The sequence below is a fragment of the Scyliorhinus canicula genome, chromosome 5 (genome assembly GCF_902713615.1).
Source record: "Scyliorhinus canicula chromosome 5, sScyCan1.1, whole genome shotgun sequence".
NCBI lineage: Eukaryota > Metazoa > Chordata > Chondrichthyes > Carcharhiniformes > Scyliorhinidae > Scyliorhinus > Scyliorhinus canicula.
This window is the reverse complement of record NC_052150.1, coordinates 156,643,970-156,652,275: the sequence shown is the minus strand read 5'-3', so window position 1 is coordinate 156,652,275 and position 8,306 is coordinate 156,643,970.

The following is an 8,306-nucleotide window of genomic DNA, read 5'->3' as shown; positions in this document are numbered from 1 at the left end:
TTATAGGTGACAGACCATAGCAGCCATAATGTGAGGTTGCCTCGTATGAGAGCATCGTCAGACTGTGTGCCCAAAGCTTGCTCCATCTCACCCCGCTACCCCCTCCCAAAATAATGTGGCCCATAAGAAGGAGTCCCGATCGCACAACCAGATATTACCCGGGTGGGCTGCGGTATGTTATACATACATATAAACATACATAGAAAATAGAAACAAGAGGAGGCCATTCGGCCCTTGGAGCCTGCTCTGCCATTTATTATGATCATGGCTGATCGTCAAGTTCAATACCCTGATCCCGCGGGCGGAATTCTCCGCTCCCGAGCGGCATCGGGAAGGCCGTCGTGAACTCAGCCGAGTTTCACGACGGCCTCAGAGGCCGCTCCTCGCACCCTATTCACCCCCACCAGGGGGCTAGGAGCAGCGGTCCGTAAATCTCGGCCGCCGGGCCTTGATGCTTGCGTCAAGGCGGCGCGCCGAGAATGACGGAACGGCGGCACCTAAGTGACGTCAGCCGCGCATGTTCAGGTTGGCCGGCTCCAACCCGTGGATGTGCGGCTGACATCACGACGGCTGCCGCTCCAACCCGTGCATGCGCGGTTGCCGTCTTACCCTCTGCTGCCCCGCAAGATGTGGCAGCTTGATCTTGCGGGGCGGCAGAGGGGAAAGAGTGCGTCACTTGGAGACGCCGGCCCGACAATCGGTGGGCATGGGCCGGAGAATCGCCGGTCGCCGTGAAAAACGGCGAGCGGCAATTCTGCGAGCGGGGTGGGGGGTGAGAGAATCGCGGGTGGTGCCAGTGCGGTATTGTGTGAAGCAAATAATGGCATGATGGGAAAAGTAGTCAAGTTTTCTTGGTACAAGTGAATTTAAACTGATTTCATATAACCTAAGGCACAGAATACACAGAGACAGCATGTCTTGGGAACTGGGTGACTCTGAGAGTCTAGATAAGGCTTGGAGCTAGAAGTAGTCTTAATACATAACAAGCTGAACAACTATTTCTTCCTGTTCCTAAACAACTTCTTCCCTTTCTTAAAACAAGGACAAGATAATGATATGAAACTCAAGTCCCCTAAAGGTCAGCAAGGTGACGCCATTGTAACGATTATTACTTATGTTTTACTTTCGATCAAATTCCTGACCAAGCTGTATTCATGTTATCTTGATCCTATAATGTATAAAAATCGCCTTATTCTTCTGTACTATCGCAGACTTGGGACGGACTCAGCAGTTTGTAATTGACTGCTTTCCGACTCCAAGTATCAGCCATTTTCTGCTAGCAGTTCTAATTAGTGAATAAAGTTCAGTTTTGCTTATCTAATTAATGCTGTTTGAATTTCTCTATCACAGTCAAGACGCGTGGAAAATATAAAATACAACACCAGGGCGGCGTGTCATGAGTCACCCGGCCCTCCCGCGATTCTCCCACCCAGTGTGGAGAGCGAAGAATCGCACCCCACCTTTCCCCCATATCCCTTGATCCTTTTAGACCCAAAAGCTACATATAAAACTGCCATGCGGTTTAAGTGAAGTCTCGCAACACTAATACTCAGTAGAAATTTGAAGTAAACGTCTCGGATGCAAATAAGAATCTTTTATTGCCTCTACTTGATTACAATTGAGAGAAACTTAAATCTATTCTCAATAAAGTCCGGCTGGCAAAGGACTTAAAGCGAAGTAACATATAAACAATTTAACTTTCAAAATAATACAGAAATGGTTTCTTGCTTATGGCAAAACAGCTTGTGCGAACCTCAAGAGTGGAAAAGTGAAAATATGAAAATAGAGATAGCGAATAGTTAGATCAAAGTATAGAATGATCCCGGAATAAAAATGGCTGTGCGGACCCTCATGTTTAAAGAGAATTTCATCAGTCTGAAGCCATCTATGTCGTTCTAATTAGTTTGGATGAGAATCAAATACATTTGATTTGATGGTGAACTTTGAAATCTGTTCATTAGAACAATAGTTTGTTCATAATGTCAGCACAAATGTTGTTTTTATCTCCAATTAGTTTGTGGATGTGTCAGGCTTTTGTGCTTCTGTTTTTAAGTTATGTGTTTGTCATGACCTAAGGTTATGAATACTGGAATCCTTATTTTAAAATGGGTATTAAAACTGGGCTTTAGTATTCACATTAAAAAAGCCTTTTACCTATCTGAAAATAGTTGATTACCATCAAACTCCTTCTTGAAATTACACAATTTTTGGCCTCAACTACTTTCTGTGGCACTGAATTCCACAGATTCACCATTCTCTGGGTGAAGAAATTTCTCCTCACCTCAGCCCTCAAAGATTTACCCCTTATCCTCAAACTATGATCCCTAGTTTTGGACTCTCCTACCATCAGAAACATTCTTTCTGAATCTGTCTAATCCAGTTAGAATTTTATAAGTTTCTTTGAGATCCCCTCTCACTCTTCTAAACTCCAATGAATGTAACCAACTTAGTCTCTCCTCATATGACAGTCCCGCCATCCAAGGAATCAGTCTGGTGAACCTTCACTGAACTCCCTCCATAGCAAGGACATCCGTCCTCAGATAAGGACAGCAAAACATGACACAATATTCCACCATTTCCCTATACAATTGCAGTAGAAACCATGAGGAACACCAGAGTTCATCTCACAGTGAGTCGTCATCCTCTGTCCCACAGAAAAAACCCGCTGACACTGCCAACCCAGGCCCAGCATCATGTTGTGCTGCTGAGATGATCCCAAAGGGGGGAGGGGGAGCTGTGGTCATGGGAAGGAGTGAAAAGCTAAGGTGAAAGGCTAAGGGGAAGTTGGGGTGAAGGCTAAGGGAAAGCTGAGGGAAAGGCTAAGGGGTAGGTGGGAGGAGGAAGGTCTATGGGACAGAAGGGACAGAGGGCGGGGGAGATGTAGAGGGGTGAAGGCGATGGAGCTGCCTGTATTTTGGCCTCCTATTCCACAATTCGGGAGGTGATCAGGTTCTCTCTGTTTCGACGGCCTTGAAGGACTCATTGCACTGCCTGTCAAACCTGCTCCAGGTCCTTGCCTAGCTCATCCTGGACCACTGTCCTCATGCAACGAGGCCTGTCACTCTTCCCCACTTGTCCAATGTGTCACCCCCCTGCTGCACGATGTTGTGCAGGCTGCAGCAGACCATCACGATGTGCACGACCTTCTGTGGACTGCATTGGAGAGCCTCACCAGAGTGGTCCAGGCAACAGAAATACATCTTCAAAAACTTGATGCACCACTCGATGATGCTTCTGGTTGCTGCAAGGCGTTCTTATATGGGTCTCTACCTCGGTTTGGTGCCTCTGCATAGGTGTCATCAGCCTTGACCTAAGTGGCAGGCTTTGTTGCCCACTCGCCAACCTCACACCCGAGGGTCCAGGAATATTAATGTGCACCAGAATGAATGTGTTGTGAACATTGCCTGGGTGTCGTGCATAGGCATGCATGATGTGCACCTGCTGGTCGCACACCAACTACAGCTTCAGAGAGTGGAACCCCTTTCTGTTAATGAAGGGAACCTTCTGTTCAGCTGGTGCTCTGAGGGTACCATTGTGCCATCAATAACCCCCTGGACTGAGGGCATGCCAGTGATAGCAGCAAAATCCTGAAGCTTGGGCATCCTTCTGGGCCTGGTCAGGTTAAAGTGGATGTAGGTAGCTGCCCGGACGCATAGGGCATCCACCACATCTCGGATGGACTTGTGTGTGGATATTTGCATATTTGTGGATGTGTGGATATATCGAGCCCGGTACCGAGCCACAGATGTGGAAGTTGAGAACAGCGAACAACTTGATGGCCACTGAGAGTAGGTGTTCTCCTCCTAACCCTTGCAGCGCAAAGTCTGCCACTATCTGGCACAAGTGGCACACGGTCTCCTTATGAGGTGGAGTCGACGGCAGCACTTGTGGTCCAGCAGCTCCTCGGCGGATGAGCATCAGAAGAAATGTGGCCTGATGTGGCGTCACCTTCGTACCTCCTCTTTGGTCTGGTGGACACCCAGCACTTGAGTCTCACTGGCTGGTCCTTGCTGTTCTGCGCAGGCTCCTGTAATGCAGGGTCCTCTCTGGGCCGTCCCTGGTATTCTTGCCACCGGCAGTAGTGGGGCCGGGTAGATAGCTAGCATGGCAGGCTGAGTTGCAAATTCTATTTCTGTGCAGGAGGAGTAGGCAGAGACAGAGAGTGGCAGCAAGGTGATGCTTCCCTTGATCATCAAAACCGCTCAAATGACATGGCCATCCTGAGCTTGACTGCTCAGCTACCCTTACCATTTCCCCCACACCAAGTCACACACCCGCTCCCCCCACCCCCGGCCCCTTCTACAGCATGTACTTGACACTGTAGCCCTCTCCCCATCAGCGACTTGAACATGGCCCTTGATATAGGACGTCTCTATCCTCACCACCCGTCCCTGCCAAATGGGGTACTGCCACAACAGGTGTAAGCAATGGGTACTCTAGCCCCTGTCCTGGTCCTTCCAATGGGGTCTACTGTGGGTGTGTTCATTGAGTGAACCTTGTGCCTTACCGCCAGAACAGTGGCTGCTGGTTGTGTGATGCAGTGGTTCATACTTTGCAGGCATATGGCTCTATGCTAAGAGACTGGTGTGCGAGCACATCCTATAGATGGGAGTCACTGAGGAATGTGTACCTTGGAGCCTGGGTTTAACACAGAGGTTGTGATCGGGAGCTGTTCAGGTTTCCTGGTCGGGTACAGGGTCCATACACCCAGACGTGTGATACCAATGGGTGCCTTTGACCTGCAGGACGTGGAGCGATTGTCTGATCCTCAGGAGTGGGTTAGCTAATAGTCTCACCAGGGAGCTGTTATTCTGAGAGAGGTTGTGTGCAAGGGAGGGTCCAGCAGCCACCAGTGCTTGTGCCCTTTGTGTGGGATTAGTGGCTGTGCAGCTGGGCCTCTAAGGAGTGCAATGAGGAGTCCCAATACCTGGTAGTCCAGCAGTTTTGTATGGCCATGCCCATCCCCTTGATTATACAGGATGGCTTCCAGATGGGTGGGGTAGACATATATCTACATGACGACAGTCAGGAGCCTGTAAGTAACACCTAAGGGTGAGTTTCTAGTCATTCACAGCAGGAATGGGACATTCAGATAATGGGCACGCCGATTCCTAAGGGGGCACCCTGAGCCCACACCATCAAATCGGTCCCCACAGTCCCAGACCTCCAGTCATACACCACCCCCCCCCCCAACCAGCCCGAAGACACTGAAAAAGGTATTTGTCTCCTTGCTCCCCCTCCATGGCCAGGGAGCCAGGGCCCAGTTTGGAAACACTTCACCAAATCACACCCTCGTGACTCCCGGCTGGGAGAGATGGAACATATCAGGAGAGGCAGGGGGAGGAGATTTGAGCTTCCAGCCCATTAATCGCATTTAAATTAATGCAAACGAGCTGTTTGCATGTTTGCGCTCATGCGAGGTGGGAATCCCGCTATGGCTGGCAAGGCAGGACCGGAGACTGGCGACGAGTCTGCCACCTGGCGCCGATCCCATCTTTGGGCCGTGCAGGATTCTCTGCCCGATTGGGAATGCAGGATTGGAGAAGCCCAGCCATTGAGTTGAATATTATCAGAAGAAAGATTATCCCACTGCTGGGACCAGAAACAGGTTGTGGGTGTATGGCAGGACCATGTGTGGTATTTTAATGGGGGTGAGCTTCGATTTGAGGATTGAAGCCTGCCTTTCAGGGCTGTTGGTCTGATTAAAGGGTCATCAGCCCAGCAGCGCCACAGGTAGGGGTGAGGAAGCAACAGGAAGAAAAAGAGGGTGCATCCATCTTGAGTTTTCTCAAAGGCCAGGAAAGTTTCTTTTAATCAAATTTGCCAGGGCCATAATGGCAGACCCCAATGTCCAGAGGAGTGAACTCTCCAATGGCAAATTTGGGCCACAGTGTGTGGCCATTCTCACCAAGGTACCCGTCCATGGGGTGACGGCCCCTCCTGGCCTTGGTAAAATGCTACCTGGGGTAGCTATTAATTGACCAAGTAATCAAGTTAATTGGCTCTCTACCTCAGATCAAGCACCCCTCCGGGTGCTTTCCTCTGAAGCCAGTTTATTGAGGCAGAAGAGGGGGAATGTTTTGGCATTAGGGCTGAGGCGGTTGAAACCTCAGTCACCGTTGGTGGTGAAGTTGAAAGGGCAAATGCATACATGACCTGAGTCAAAGGACCCAAGGATATGAACTGGAAGTTAGGACTTGAGGAGGTTGTGAATGTAAGATAGGAAGTGATTTCTGAATAGCAATGATTTTGACTTAAATCCACTGGAGAACGGGGAACCGATAGACGTTTGTGGGGTTGTGGGGCAAGGATGAAAACATTTGAGTCAGGCAGCAACTGGGTGACAGAGTTTTCATAGTTTATGGTGAATTAAAGAATGTTAAAGAAGTAAAACTAGAAACTGTGGCCAACAGTTGCAATGGTGGCAGCAGGGAAGTAAGTGTGGAAATGGGCATAAGGGAAGCAAGTATATTTGACAAAGGTATACAAGGTTTGAAAGTGAGCTCAAGTTCAAATTGTCCACCACTGGGTTCAACCTGTTTAAGCAGCTATAGAGGGTTGTGTAGTTGGAGACAAAGAGTACTGAATTTTTGGTGGAATGGCTTTGGGCTTGACAGTGGCACATCCATGATGTGATAACAGACAGAAACTGACAGTGTAAGTCAACTTGATGGTGTTTGCAGCTAAGCACAGCTTGGTGTTATTATCGTAGGTGTGGAACGACATCTAATGCTGATGGACATTGACACAGAGGAAAAACATCTAAATGAGGGGGCCAAGGATGGAGGTTTGAAGTACTCCCGTAGTGACAATGGAGCTAGGAGAGGAAACCATTGATGAATTCCTGCCCATATTGGAACAGGTAGGAGTGGAAACAAGAGAAGGTTGGTTACAGAAGTCAATAAAAGAGGAAGGGATGATGCAGGAGGATGAACACCGAAGAGCAAACAAGGAGGACACAGCATTTGTCATTTTGTTTATAGTAGTCGGCGAACAGAATCGCTTCACATGTGGGAGAGCAAAGTACTGAGTTACACAGGGAAAACTGAAAGAAAGGGTTAACTTTGCCCCTTTGGACATTAGGTTTGGACATTGGGGGGTATAATCCGATTGCCAATAACCTCAGAAAACAGGGAAAGATTGTGATGCGTGATTAACCAACATTTGATGTAGACAACACACAAATTTAGTGCTGACTGCTGATTTAAATGATCAAAGGGTGCAGCCAGCACTAAGTGACTGTTGAGTGGCTGCGTGCCTGAGCAGGGGACACAAAATTGTGATAGGCTAGTATGAATTCCAGCTAGGCTGTACTACTGAAAGCAGGCCTGCATCTTTAGGGCAAGTGTACATTGACTGGGACAGTTGCTGGAAATCATTCTGGAAGCAAGCCTTTACATAGAATTTACAGTGCAGAAGGAGGCCATTCGGCCCATCGAGTCTGCACCGGCTCCTGGAAAGAGCACCCTACCCAAGGTTAACACCTCCACCCTATCCCCATAACCCTGTAACCCCACCCAACACTAAGGGCAATTTTGGACACTAGGGGCAATTTATCATGGCCAATCCACCTAACCTGCACATCTTTGGACTGTGGGAGGAAACCGGAGCACCCGGAGGAAACCCACGCACACACGGGGAGGATGTGCAGACTCCGCACAGACATGACCCAAGCCGGAATTGAACCTGGGACCCTGGTGCTGTGAAGCGATTGTGCTATCCACAATGCTACCGTGCTGCCTGACATATAAAAAAGTGATAAGAATGCAGAGAACATGCAGAAAATGGGTTCCATTGTTATTTGACATCATGGTCAGGAGGGGAGAGGTCCAACATACACAGGGGACCAGGAAACACTCCAAACAGACACTGTGAACAGATAGACATCACAATAGATATCAGCAGTGTAGCCTTAGACCAGTGGAAGTTCAGGGAATGTATCTTCAAATGTCATATTCCACCGATTGCACCATTAGCATCACACACTGTTCAATTCAATATAGCCCCTTCACTCATAGAAACATAGAAAATATGAGCAGGAGGCCATTTGGCCCTTCAAGCCTGCTTCACCATTCATTATGATCATGGCTGATTAACCACCTCAGTAACCTGTTCACGCTTTCCCCCCATATCCTTTGGTCCCTTTTTTCCCCCAAGAGTTTTATCTCACTCCTTTTTGAAAACATACAGGATGGGATTCTTCATCGGCCGACGCCGAAATTGGGAAAGGCAATTGGGCGGAGAATCGGTCTTGACTCTGAAATTGTGGTGGGCTCCAGGGTGCCAAAATGCAATTCTCCGGTGCC